This window comes from Schistocerca cancellata, chromosome 9, assembly GCF_023864275.1.
Source record: "Schistocerca cancellata isolate TAMUIC-IGC-003103 chromosome 9, iqSchCanc2.1, whole genome shotgun sequence".
Lineage (NCBI taxonomy): Eukaryota > Metazoa > Arthropoda > Insecta > Orthoptera > Acrididae > Schistocerca > Schistocerca cancellata.
Genome location: NC_064634.1, coordinates 426846036 through 426861395, shown reverse-complemented (window position 1 = coordinate 426861395; position 15360 = coordinate 426846036). Strand labels below are relative to the sequence as shown.

Sequence of the window (15360 nt, the reverse complement as noted above, 5' to 3'; positions counted from 1 at the left end):
AGTTGTGACCTTGGTGCCTGTTTCACCACACGTCATCAGAATACTTGCCCTTGATACCAATTTTGCAGAACTCCGCAGGAGGGAACTGGCTTTACAACATGTGCTTGGTTCTTGTCACCCACCTGGGTTAACTACATTGATATCAGTGGTATCAACATTTCGTTTTAGCAACTATTCTTTTTCTTTGTTTCGTTCTATTTTATTTCCTGCTCTGTGTTTTTTCCTGCACTTAGTTTTCTGCTCATATCGCTTTTTTCCTGTAATTTCTGTTCTGGTTATTATGGTATCTACCTTCAAGTCCTAAGGTTTTCAAATCTCTTTCAGCGCAGGCATCAATATTCAGTCTTTCATTCTCACCCTGTCCAGCCTGGGGTACTGGGTGGCTTTTCCCATTTCCTAAATCTTAATAGTCTTTTTCCATCATCCCTCTTGCTTTCTCTTCAGTCTTACTGCCAGAAAAACTAGCCACTGGCACCAAAAGCTCACGTTTCCACATCTTTTCTGTGTGTTTCTTTCCTGCTGCCACTTGGCGAGCAGATTTTTATCCATCCCATTATTTTCAAACATTATTTTTATTACTACAGATCTCCTCTCAAGCAACTTTTCTCCACAGCAGATGAGAACTGACTTAGTTGACAGCAGTGAAAGGCTGGCACTGGCCTTATGATAATATTTTGCTTAAAATTGAACAAAAAGCTCATATAATCTGTCCAGCGAGGATCCAGAAAATGCAAACAGAATCATTAGTCATGGACAAGAAAGTTACTGGAAAGGTCAAAAAGACCAAATTTCTGGGGCTTTGGATAGACAACATAGCATAGTGCAATGGATTATCGATAGAAAAACTTCTGTGCAAAACATGTAGCTTCCGCTACAATGTCTTTACAATTATTAGTCAGAAATGTGACTGACTACCATCAAAACTGTGTACTTTGCTGTAGTTAACTCAGTCATGTCATATGGCATTTCTTCCTGGAGCCAATACACAAGAAAATATTTGTTATGCAAAAATGGATCACCAAGATTATTACGCGATTGCCACCATATACATCTACCTACCAAATCTTCAAAGAATAGGCACTATTACTTGTCATGTAGATATACATCTTAGACTGTTTCAATTGTAAATAAGTATCTCCAATTCTTTAAAACAAATAATGATGAATAAATTGTCATGACAATTTGGAGAACCTAGGCAACATACTCTATAATGAATTACATTGCTCAGTCAAAAATAAGAATTCTTTCATGAATACTGTTATCTGTATAATACTCCCACATTGTTTCTGTTGCTGAATTTATGGAGACCATTGACATTACGTGTAAATTTTTAGTTTTGTCCTAAATGTATTAATCTTTAATGTGATGGCAATTAAACAAAAATTTGACTCCCCCCCCCCTCTCTCTCTCTCTCTCTCTCTCTCTCTCTCTCTCTCTCTCTCTCTCTCTCTCTCTCTCTCTCTCCCCAGAACACATAAGCATTTAAAACCAGAAATCACTGTTTAATAATTATTGTAAAGAAAATATGTGCATTATTACCATCTACAGTGCATCTATATATTTAAAAATCAGTGTAATGAAAAGGTGTGTCCTCCTTCAACAATTGTTTTTAACTCAAGAACCATTGCACAATAAAACTGAGGATCTGTTAGAATCTGATCAGTTTGAGTTTAGAAAAGTTAAAGGCACCAGAGTAGCAGCTCTGAGGCTGTTTAGATTAGATTAGTTTCAGTTTTTGTTCCATAGGCCCAAAAAATGAGATGATTCTCGTGGGTGTGGAACATGTCAAAGTATAACATAAAAAACTTGAACAAAATACTCACTACCCTAATCATTTGTCAGGAGATTGTCGAAATAGGTGAATACAATGCAGTAAACTGGAACAGCTAATACTTACAGAATTAACACGCTGTCAGAATCAAAGATTGTTATGCACTATTAATAAATTTATCATACACAAAATACCTAAACTTGACTGTTGTGACTAAGTGCTGTCAAAGCTGAAATCTAAGACATTTTTACTTAAGCTGACTTAACTGTCTCTGTTAAGATATTTATCTATAGAGTAGGAGGAGTTGCCTATCAAAAAGCCTTTCAAACTCAGTTTAAACTGTGTTTTATCTGAAACCAAGTTTTTAATTGTTGCTGTCAATTTATTGAACATGTTTGTTCCTGAATATTGGACCCATTTTTGGACCAAGGTTAAGTGATTTTAGGTCTTTATGTAGATTGTTCTTAATACTACTATTGATACTATGTATTGAGCTATTGGTTGGAAATAGAGATGTATGTCTTGCAACAAATTTCATTAAGGAATAAATATACTGAGAAGCAGTAGTTAGAATACCAAGTCCCTTGAACTGGTTTCTACATGATGTTCTTCAATTTACACCACAAATGATTCGTATCACATGCTTTTGGACCCTAAAAGCTTTTGCTCGGTGTTGATGAGTTGCCCCAGAATATGATCCCATATGACATAATAGAACGAAAGTAAGCAAAGTATGCAAGTCTTCTTATATTTATATCTCCTACATCTGACATCATTCTCACTGCAAATATAGACTTGTTTAGGTGCTTAAGCAATTCTGTGGTATGCCCTTCCCAACAGAATTTATTATCGAATCACAGAAATAGGAATAAGAGTTAAGACCTAGATAAAGCATTTGATGATGTTATGGTGCAAGATGTTTAAAATTCTCAGACAAATATGCTAGAGGGAAATACATGTAGTATACAGTATACACAAGAACCTAGAGGTAAGATGAAAGGAAAACCAAGAACGAAGTATTTGGATTAAAAAAGGAGTAAGACAGGAATGCAGTGTTTCTCTCCTCTTAAACCTGTACAACTAAGAAGCAATGGCAGAAATAAAAGAGATTTGAAAGCAGGATTACAATTCAGGGTGAAACAATTTCACTGATACAATTTTCCAAAGACATTGCAATCATCAGTGAAAGCAAGGAAGAAATACAGGGCCTGCTAATTGAAATGAACAGTGTAATGAGCACAAAATATGCATTGAAAGGAAACTGAAGAAAAAGGAAAGTAATGAGGACTGGTTGAAATGATATTAGTAAATTAACATAAAAATTGGTGAGGAGATGAAGTGAAGGGTTTCGCTATCTTTGGAGCAATATAATGCATGGTGGATGAAGAAACAAGGATATTAGGCGACTGGCACAAGGAAAAAAAAGGATATTCTTCACTAAGAGAAGTCAACTAGCATCAAATGTATGCCTTAGTTTTGAGGAAGAAATATTTGATACTGTGAAACTTCTGTACTGTGCATTTTGAAGTGAATTCATGGTCTCTGGGAAATCTGGAAAAGAAAAGAACCAAAGCATCTGAGATGCTGTGCTACGTAAGTATGCTGAAACACAGGAAGGCTTATAATGATGCGATTCTCTGCAGAGTCGATGAGGAAAGGAGTATGTGCAAAGCATAGACTAGTTGAAGGGGCAGAATGATAGGACATATTAAGACATTAAAAAATAACAATGAAAATAACATTGATGGTACTAGAGGGAGATGGTAGAGGATAGAAGCTGTTGGGGAAGGAAAAAGATAGGAATACCCCAGCAAATAGCTGCATAAATGTACAATATGCATCATCATGGGTCTACAGTTTACTACCTGTTATTGCATGACGACACACACACACACACACACACACACACACACACACACACAAGTGAAAATAAGTGGGTCTGAGAAAGAGAATAATAAAAATGTTTCCTATTTGCAAATTTTCTTTTTCTAACGAACATCAGTTATATAGTAACCAATAACTATTTTCTTCTGCCATAAAATAGCAGTGAAGTTACTTTCCTCCACAAAAATATAGGTACGAGTTACGAGATCAAACATCTTACAAAGTTAAGAACTGGTCCTACTTGTGTCTCTTCTCACTTTCCCACCTCGTCTAGCTCTGATAGTAGCTAATATTGACTTAATTGTTTTCCCCTCATCAAATTAGGCTACAGAAAGGGTTAGCCCACCATTCAAATTGAGTTCTAGTGTCATTGGTTGTTGTTGTTTTGTTGTTGTCGTAGAGAAGGGCACTATCATCTAGTTTGACTGGTATCAGATACATTAAACACATTAATATCAATGAATGGACCACAGTTACTGAAAAAAATAGGAATTTGATGTGCTCCAAACAAACTGTCTGTGTCTTCACTGATATATGTTGGAAATTAGGGCCCAACATTCTTTATTCACAATCGCATTTTAACAATAGCTAATTGCAGCCTCATTGGCCATTATCATGCACAAACACCAAAAGTGATAATCCATACTGCTGAATCAGTTAAGCCATTTTTACATCAAAGTAAACGGAAGAACCAACTACACATCAAGTTTCTGTAGTGTGTAACACACAACATACAATTGTTTATGTAGTCTCTTACAGCACTTTGTAAGTATTAGGAGACCAGATGATGACTCATGATTTACTGGGTCTAAGTTATTCAAGTATGATTAGAATATTGAGTCTCTTGGCCTCATATCCCTCCCTCATGAACCTTACTTGAATTAATAATAGAGAACACTAAAACAATACACACTTTGTCCTTGGCCGGGAAGGAAAAGTGGTTTACTACGTAATTTGCAGAACAACTACTTCCTTTATTTTAGTTCTTTTTTTCTCACCTAGTTTACTTTACACAGCTTCTTGCATACCTCAATCAAATATTAATGATGGACCAAGTTTAATAATTAAGTTCTCATGCTGATGTAATTAACTAAGACCATCAAATTATCTGCTGTAAAGCTTGTTTTACGCCAATAACTTTCTACTCAAAATCCACTATTATTGGTGCATGCACATCACATATTGTGTGTAAATCAGCCACAAATTTTCCTGCATGGAGATTGGTGACACCATACTCAGTTGATGTGCTTCAGCAAACTATGCTGATTAGAGACTATGTTTCAGAGTATACAGAAATGGCATCACTGCGTACTCTGCTAACATTGGAAGTTAACTAATTTCACCATTCTCAGTCATGTTACTGTAATGGATTTTATGCTTTGTTGTCTTCTTAATCTTTTATCTAATTATTTGCTTTGTTTTTGTTGAAACATTGAAAAGGTTGAATGAGGACTTAACTTTTTTTACAAGAGTTCTCTCATAAGAGACCAAAAAAGTTATTTACATTCTACAGTACATAGAAAAAACCTACATTGTGCATAACTAAGAATGTAAACAGATAAAAAAAATTTAATAAGTATTGAAAAATTCAACAGTGGCAAAAAATCAAGTCTGTAATTTTGGACGTTATCTGGCATAACAATTTTAGTTTTGAATGCCAAATGCCAGACATACTCGAATAATCTCTCTACTTTACTAGCGTAAATTTCATTCTATATGTTAAACACCAAAGTACGTGCTATTATAGGTCTTGTAAGGAAGGTGAAGATACTCTTACTTAAAATGATTGAAATGGCACTGTAGCAGGACAACTTATAATTTACATGAAACCATATGACAAAGAGTAGCTGTGTCATTGTATTTGTCACTAGTATACAATACAAAATTATCAACATCATCATAACCTAAAATGAGAGCAAGTGTAAATAAACCATTTGTTAATTTCCTTTTACTTCATAATTTCACCATTTAAGAAGCATTTCTTTCGCACATTACATTCTCACTTGTGTAGTTCATATTATTAATTTACTATTAACATAACCATAACATTTGTTTTTCTTCATAACCAAGCCATACAAAAATTTTAATCACATAACTAGCTGATGAAAATATTAATTCTCCTTCTCCCAAAGAACAATAATGCATTTAAAAAAGCACATGGGACTGTACTATTTACTCAGTTTTCATTTATAAAGTGATGACATGAAACAGTTGAAGCATCATTAAATGTTTGCTATAGGTATTAATTATGTTTAACTTCTTGACAAATACACAAAATATTAAGAAAATATTTGCAAATTACCATCATTCATATCTTGTATTTCACTGTGAAATGTTGCTTCACTCTTTTTAGAAAACTGGACATTATAATACTACATAGGTTCGGGAAGCAGGGAAATTATGTCACCAGTTAGAAATAGTATGCAAATGATTGGGACTATGTTTCAACTTTTTACAATGGAAGTCAAGAAATTATTACTAACATAGTGACAAGTTCATATGAGTCACTATTAGCTACTTGGAAAAGCTACATTTAACTTTTCAAAAGTTATGTAGACTACAACTTTCACAGCTGCCCTATGACCCATCTGTGTTAAGGATAATCATTCTGCTAACAGTCCTTGCTGAAGCACTTAACAGTTTTCCAGTTCAATTTTAAACATACATTTGATAACAGTGTATCTCTAATAGTTTTCTATCACTTTTCAAAAGTCTCGTATACCAGATGTGCTGAATGTTGTGCATGCTCAGTAATATTTGCATGCCTCTAAAGACAAGAGAGAGCACATTTCAACAGTTCGAATAATAATTCTGGACAATATTTAATTGTTTACATCTATTTATGGTTTATACTTCGTAAACAGTGATGTTACATGCAATTCTGATACTACAGTTGTGCCTGTACCAGTCTGTTATAATTGCAGAGCATTCCAAAATTAAGAGACGCTAGATAAATTATGAACAAATCAACTAGCTATTTCAAATTTTAACTATTATCCTGAATTATTGCATTCAACCTCGTGATATTGTTCTTCCTGTTGAATACACATATCAAGAGAACAAGCTCCCATTCTCAGGTTCAATGTAACAGTTCTACCGTAACATCGTGTCACGGTCATCTGTCCACAAAGATGAAATTCCTCTTGGCAACAAATGAAAGTACAGCAGAGTGCTATGAAACTAAATTAACAGTTTTTCTCCACAATAACATATCCAACTTCATTTCCTCATCAACCATCCAACAAATCATCCTTGTTCCTCTACCAACCATCACAACACTGGAAACCACAAACACAGCAAGTACTACTACCCAACTAAGTTAACATCTTTGTTTTTGTTTAATGGAAAATCCAAATACATTTAATCTTACATAATACATTTAATATCTCTGTTTGAACATTGCCACAGTAAATGACGATCTTAAGATCAACTATTTTCAAAAACAGAAAAAACTTTATGTACAGTTTCTGCAATATACACAGACACAGTACACAATCAGATCCCAATCAACAAATTTATCAACCTACAACAGCTGACATCTGTGGTGTCTGTGCACGCACCCACACTTGTTGGATTTGAAGCTATTTTCCATTGGAAGTAATGACAGAAACAGTCTTGGGCTATCTTGCATTTACTTCCCTTGATTGTTAAGGTTGGTTCCTTGTTGCCTGCAACAAAACAGAACCACAGAAGACACTTATAAGGAGAGAAAAATGACATCACCCTGAAAAGCATTTTTCCTCAACTTTAACTTTTTCTACACAGTCATTAATTCTAACATTTCAAATTACCTTGTCTTTATTTTCCGAACGTTCCTCACTGTTTAGCACACAGTTTCCAGTAACTTTTTCCTTGTTCCAGGTATTCAGTAGTAGTAGCAGGTGTATTACAATGTCCCTATATGTAAACAGCATAGCTCATTTTCAAGTCCTTCTAAAGGATTTTAGTATTGTATCATTATAAGCACAATAACTTACAAAATAAGAAACACAACACATGTTAATACAAAGATAGTAGTAAAAAAGGTTTAACTTGCAACAATGACAACTTAACAAATTCAACAGTGGCTTGAGCTACTGCTGTGTTCTCAGGCACTTGACGTGCTTCCTTGCTAAACTATTTCTCGACTGCATCATTAATATTTGAACACTGTAAATGATAAAATTACGCTGCTTCAAAATACACAATGAATAATGCAATAATGAAGCAAGTCCGGTATATTTTGTCATATGCTATGTAATATCACAGTGTATTAAACTTACATTTTTATAAGAACAGAAACAGCTTACTGATCTGTGACTGCCAGTGTCAGCGATATCATTACAGATAACACAATACTAAGATGCAATCACAAGCATCCTAAAGAACAGCACTATGTCCCCTCCAAAATTGTTTTACAATGACAATGCCAGACACTCACCGCTGTCTTTCTTGCACCAAATACAAATGCACCAGATATGCATGATTAACTCTTTCAGTACTGTAAAATTAACACACTGTTTCTAACAGTTCATAAAAATAACAAGAACCCACGCACATTTCAAAGATGCCCCATGACATGGAGTGAACAGAAAGGATATTTTAATAATGTCTACTTTACATTCCTTACTTTTCCAATACTCATAGCATCTTCGTGGCCAGACACACACTAATGGGGGACAGGGAAATAAAACAGCTGAGATGGGGCGAAATTACCATGCGTAAGACAGACTGTCATCAAGTCACAATGAAGACAACCCGCCTTTGGATAGGGCACACCAAAGTGTGACGAATCATCGCAAAATAAATGAGTCTGAGCCTGTGTGTGTTTGGGTTAAAGGAGCACTGAATTGTTATAAGATTAAAGTTATTGGTGATCTGACTCATTATAGTAGTAGTTCAGTTAGTTCACAGAATACTAAGAAAATGCAGTCAGTCTACAGAGGAGACTCCTTATTAATCACTTGAGTGTCTTATCTTAGAATACTGCTTAAGTGTGACAGTCCCATATCAATCAGACATATAAAAAGGATGGCATGAATGATAAGTTTTATTCATAGAGAGATGAAGAATCTAAATAGGACGACACCAGAAGATGCCAATTATCCAATGAATGTCTACTTACACAGATTCTGGAACTGGAATTAAGTAAAGAATCTACAGATACTCTTCAGCCCACTATGCACTGTTCCCAAAGGGAATTCAAAGAGAAGATTAATTACAGCACAGAGGTCATCCTTCCACAGTCTATGTATGACAAATAGAAAAATTTACCAATGTATGGTACAATTCTAAGTATTCTTTGCTATGCACTGTAGAGTGATTTGCGAAGTATGTATGTAGTGCAGATGTAGAAAATATCCATTCAAGTGATCAATGAAACGTTAGAACATGTACTCACTGACACTAATCTTGCCTGACCATGTTTTCTCAATATGCTTCTAATGCATTCCAAACACTGTCCTGAAAACACACACACACACACACACACACACACACACACACACACACACACACACACACACTCTCTCTCTCTCTCTCTCTCTCTCTCTCTCTCTCTCTCTCTCTCTCTCCATACATATTGCTTTCCAAGACCAACATCTCATACCAACTTTTGAGCATCATAATGAAAAATGTCAGCCATGAAACTTTTCAGAGCCAAGTCAATTCTCATAAAAATTGAGATCACATATTCGTCACCAACAACGAAATTATTTGGTGCTGAGGGAATTAGATCAGAAAAACGAGACACTTAAAGTGGTTTTAGATTAGGGAAACGAGACAAAGTAGTACACGAGTTTTATTATGTGGGCAGCAGATGATGGCCCAAGTAGAGGATACAAAATGTACACTGGCAATAGCAAGAAAAGAATTTCTGAAGAAAAGAAATTTGTTAATATCGAATAGAGATTTAAGTTTTAGGAAGTCTTTTCTGAAAGTATTGGTATGGAGTGTAGCCCTGAACGGAAGCAAAACACGGATGATGAACAGTTTAGACATGAAGAGAATAGATGCTTTTGAAATATGTTGCTACAGAAGAATGCTGAAGATTAAGTGGATAGATCACATAACTAATGAGCAAGTACTGAACAACACTGGGGAGAAAAATTTGTGGCACAACCTGACTAGAAGACGAGATCAGTTGTTAGGACACATTCTGAGACATCAAGGGATTACCAATTTGGTATTGGAGGGAAGTGAGTGGGGTAAAAATTGTAATGGGAAACCAAGAGGTGTATACAGTAAGCAGTTTTAGAAGAATGTAAGTTGCTGCAGTTAATCGGAGATGAAGATGCTTGCACACAATAGAGCAGTACCTTTAAAACTCTTGAAATGGTGAAGAGTCCTGAAGAAGAATCAAGTTCATGAGGTGTTTACAGCTGGGAAAATAGATGCACAAAAACTGACAATTGTTCACGAAATTACATTCTGGCTAACCAAAAGTACAAGCTGTTTTATGGACAGAGAGTATATGCCTAAAACATTAGCACTATACGTATTATAAACTTACAACATTTACTGATCTCTAAAATTTGGTAATACAAGGAGAAATAACATAAACAAAAAGAAATAGTTTACATTAATTTTTACCTTCACTATCTTTTTTGATTTCTAAGCCTGTCATCTGGAGTCTCACTCTCTTTAATTACATTGTCATCCCAATAGCACAGCTGCGAAATTTATATCTTCATTGACTGTGCCTTCCAAATATGTCACAGTTTCTGAGATTGTGGTTATGTTGGGATCTAAGAAAGCAGTTGCTTTCTGCCAAATACATTGATGCGAGACGTTTAAATGTGTCTTTCTTCCAAACATATCATCTGCTCACCACCACTCTATCATTAGCTGCATAAAACTAGTAGCTGACATATCCCCTTTCATTCCTGTCATATCTCACATTGAGTGTATACACTTGACAACATTGCTGCAGGAAACACGTTCAATTTTCCAACTTTCACTGCTCGTTCTGAAATCTAAGCATATGTTTGAGAATGTTTTATTTCATACTTTGTTTATAACATTGTGCCTCAACTTTAGGCAAATATACAAATTCTTCAGACACCTGTTGCAATAACTTCATTAAATTAAACTTCATGGATCCAACAGAAATAGTCATTACTCTGCACACACCTGTCCTGAAACATCCATTGGTAAACCCACCACTTCCAACCACAACATGCTGGCTATAGCCTAATAAAAACCATCACAATACCATAGCACAGAAAGTGTCATTTTCTTTCATCAACAGTGCTTACTGTCACTTTCTTTGTACCACATTACTGAAACAAATCACAAGAGTTTCACTTAAAAGAGTATAACATGATGTTAATTTTTCTGCTGCTTCTGCGACCTCTTTTTTCACTATAGGCAGAAATTATATGCAATGCAACACATAACACATACAACCTAGGAAAACCTTCTATTCATGGACGATCCAACAGCGAACTAATGGAACTCTGTGAAATTTCTCACATTCATTTAATTGCATCGTGCTCAATCCCCTTCCAGTCATTTAAAACGTATACTGCTGTTCCAGTTATTCTCCTGTAAATGCATGTTTTCTGACAATGTCTTTTATGTTTGCCTTTGTTTCTGTTCCTTCCAACATGTACATAATAAGATTGCTTCCTTATAAACACAGCCATTTCTACTGAAAATAAATGACATACAGTGACCTATATGAAAGGGCCGTAGACAATAGCATATAAGAACACTGTAGTTTCAGCTATTAATAATTCAGCTATAATGCAAGAAAAATTAACCAATACATAATGCAAGTGTATCATACCTCTCATGCTAGTGATGGAGGTTTGTGTGGCATGCCTGACTGAACCTCATACAGCAAAGCACCTAATGAAGCTAATACAATGAAATCAAATTTATGCCACTATAAGAAAGAGACTGATTTAATGCAATAAACTCAGACGCTTAAGCAATGCTGTGTGTTTCATCATATGATAAATAATAATGAAGGCTGTAAGTGATCAATATGTCCAACACCCTGACACAAACCTTGCAAATGCAGTATTGTCTCTTACCATGCATCTCAGCCAATTATTCAGCATATCATCCATACAATATTTAAGCATTGAGCCCTTCATGTGGTTCAACAGCTATTCCCCTCCGTCGAACAAAACAATACATACAAAGCTCCCAATAATACTTTGTGCCAATCTGCTTTTATGTTACACACATTTTCATATGCACAAACATCTTAACTTTTTAATCCATTTGACAACATTAATAAAGTGACACAGTATGAAACAGCATAGCAGCAAAGAACAACATATAATAGACAAAAAATGGAACCAAGATGCTCAAGTTACCACTAATTCATACCTCAACACTACTCAAACAAGTACTGCCACAATTAACTTGTACAAAGCATTTGCACACAACAAAATGCAATAAGTGTCTCCTTTGCAAACAAAATTACACTCTGTCTACATGCTTATTAACATTTCTGCTAACACGGCAACCTCCCTATTCTGAGACTTGGATTCTATGTATCACTACAAAGACATCATGTTAACCAATCCGCAACCTCTTCTCCTCTCGCTCCTACACTCAGCCCAGTCAATCACTCTGCAACCTACTTATATTTCACAGTGTGACGCTATGAACAGATTAATACATGTTATCACACACTAATATTAGACAGAACCAAGTTACACAATATACATATTACACTCATAATTAAAAGTATGGAGGAATACAAAGAATTTACTATTACACATCACACACATCTCATCTTTAGCCGAATATACGAGGGTCACTCCAAAAGAAATGCACACTATTTTTGTAAAAATACAGTTTTCATTCTGCATGTGTGAAAGTTTTACAGTGTGAAGCTACATCCTTCGCACTTGTTTTCAAACTTAGTTCAACCTGTTCCCGTGAGTGGCACCGTCACGGCATATCTTCAAGGTGGCTGCTACACTTGACGTTTGTCAGAAGCAATGTGCTGTCGTAGAATTCCTGTGCTGTGAAAACGAGACAGTGGGAAACATCCACAAGAGGTTGAAAAAGGTGTATGGAGGTGCTGCTGTTGATCACAGTACAGTTAGTCGGTGGGCAAGCAGGTTAGATGATGAAAGCGGGTGCGGCAATATTGAGGATTGTCCTCGCAGTGGCAGGCCTCGTACTGCACACACTCCAGACCATGTGCAGAGAGTTAACAAATTGGTGACTGCTGACAGACGCACCACAGTGAACGAATTGTCATGCTACATTGGGATAGGGGAAGGAAAAGTTTGCAGAATACAGAAAGAGTTGGCGTTAAAAAGGTTTGTGCCAGGTGTGTTCCCGGGATGTTGACAGTGGCTCACAAAGAAACACGAAAAACAGTATGTAGTGAACTTTTGGAACTGTACAAGAATGGTGGAGATGAATTTCTTGGAAGAATTGTCACAGGTGATGAAACATGGCTCCATCATTTTTCACCAGACAAAGAGGTAATCAATGGAGTGGCATCATGCAAATTCACCCATGGGGGAAAAAAAAAATCTTCTGCTGGGAAAGTTATGCCTGTAGTGCTTTTCGATTCCGAAGGACTCTTGCTTCTGGACATCATGCCAAGTGGAACCACCATAAATTCTGATGCATATGTGACGACACTGAAGAAACTTCAAGCTCGACTGAGTCGTGTTCGACCACATCAGCAAAAGCAGGATGTTTTGCTGTTGCACGACAATGCACGGCCACATGTCACTCAAAAAACCATGGAAGCGATCACAAAGCTCGGATGGTCAACACTGAAACACCCACCTTACAGTCCTGACCTGGCTCCATGTGACTATCATCTCTTTGGGAAACTGAAAGACTCTCTTCATGGAAGAAGGTTGGAAGATGATGACTCCCTTGTGCACGCTGCCAAACAGTGGCTCCAACAGGTTAGCCCAGAATTTTACCGTGCGGGTATACAGGCGCTAGTTACAAGATGGGTAAGGCAGTTGAGAGGGATGGGAAAAAAAATGGTTCAAATGGCTCTGAGCACTATGGGACTTAACATCTGAGGTCATCAGTCCCCTAGAACTTAGAACTACTTAAACCTAACTAACCTAAGGACATCACACACATCCATGCCCGAGGCAGGATTCGAACCTGCGACCGTAGCAGTCGTGCGGTTCCGGACTGCAGTGCCTAAACCGCGTGGCCACCGCGGTCGGCAGAGGGATGGAAATTATGTGGAGAAATGAAAATATTGTTCCTAAAGGATGTACCTACACATTGTAAAACTTGTAGAACATGTAGAATAAAATATGGATTTTTAAAAAACTAGTGTGAATTTCTTTTGGAGTGACCCTCGTACTAATTCTTTATGACACCTGTTGCAATAAGTACATTCCATGTTTCAGGGTTCCAACAGAAATAGTCCTCGTTACTTTGCATACACATTTGTCCTGAAACATCCAATGGTAACTCCATCACTTTCAACCACAACACAGTTGATACTACCTAATTAAAAACCATCATCATACCTCAGTACAGAAAGAGTTTGGTTTAATCACAGCACTCACAATCAGTTTCTTCATTTCTGATGGAGTTTCTGCTAAATTATAAATCAAGTCAAGTGGATACAGAAACAGCGCTATCAGTTGAAACAATTGATAAACAAATTCCTGGGTATTATTGTATACGAACATCTTACATGGAAGGAGCACATCACTTACACATGTAAAAAAAAATCTCCTGTAACACCTACCTGCTAAAATGCCTTTCTAGCATAATAGTGCAACCCATTTTAAGACAAATCTATTTTGGAATTATCCACTCTCACCTAAAATATGGTATCGAGATATGGGGTGGGGCACCAATGGTATATATGGATAGGGCTTTTAGAGCACAGAAAAGAGCAATTAGGATAATATCTAATACTTGTAAGTGGCAGTCCTGTAGAGAGTATTTCATTAAGTATAACATACTAACAGTAAATTCATTGTATGTTCTCAGAACTACACTGTTTGTGAAAGAAAATATGGAGCATATAGTAATTAATAGTGAAATCTATAATTATAATACAAGAGAAAGACAGGATTCCCACATAAAATTTAGTAACAAAAGAGTAACAGATGATAGTCCATTTTCAGCTTGAAGACATTTTTATAAGATTGCCAAATAATATAAAATTGTTAGAAGATTTAAGACAAAATTAAAGCAACTGTTAATTGATAAATGTTTGTACTCCATCGAAGATTTCTAATGGTATTGTGAATAATTTATCTTTACTCCTAAATTTTTCTTTATGTTCTTGTGTTTGTAAACTGACTATGTCCACAACTGTTAAGTTGTTATGGACAAATAAACCATTTAATTATTTATTACTGTACCAAATCACAAGAGTGTTGCACTTGAGGGATAATAAAAACATGGTATTCATTTTTCTGCTTCATCAACAAAAATCACATATTGCTGTAAGGCAGAAACTGAATCCAATGGAGCAAATTACACATATATTGTCCTTGTCACTGAAGACACAATCGCACACTAATGGAACTCTCTGATAGCATCTATCCCATTTCAGACACACACCATCTTTTTAACTGCTGTTCCACCTGTTCTCCTGTAATTACATTTTTTTGTCTAATACTACTACTTTTGCATTTTCTTCTGCACCTTCCAACATGTACATATAACACAGTTTTCTCTTATATGCACAAACATTTCCTCTAAAAATAAAATAAAATAATAATAATAATGAAAAGTCATAAACAATAGCATAAAAT

General features: G+C 35.9%; 2 long non-coding RNA genes across 8 annotated transcripts in view; one reads left to right on the top strand and one right to left on the bottom strand.

The window, feature by feature from the left end:
- Positions 1 to 5583: 5583 nt before the first annotated feature.
- The window catches only part of LOC126100758 (uncharacterized), a 41653-nt gene continuing 31876 nt past the window's right edge, over positions 5584 to 15360 (bottom strand). For 5 of the 7 annotated variants that reach the window (XR_007522209.1, XR_007522207.1, XR_007522208.1 and 2 more), the window contains 3 exons: positions 10226 to 10914; positions 7447 to 7552; positions 5584 to 7323 (listed from right to left, as the gene is read on the bottom strand). This is a non-coding gene — a long non-coding RNA (uncharacterized LOC126100758). Of the gene's footprint in view, positions 7324 to 7446; positions 7553 to 10225; positions 12727 to 15360 lie in introns of those variants that run through there. The other 2 variants (XR_007522211.1, XR_007522205.1) reach the window with 2 other exon arrangements.
- On the top strand, positions 12554 to 13338 carry LOC126100759 (uncharacterized). The gene is made up of 2 exons (XR_007522212.1): positions 12554 to 12674; positions 12723 to 13338. It is a non-coding gene; the product is annotated as an uncharacterized LOC126100759 (long non-coding RNA).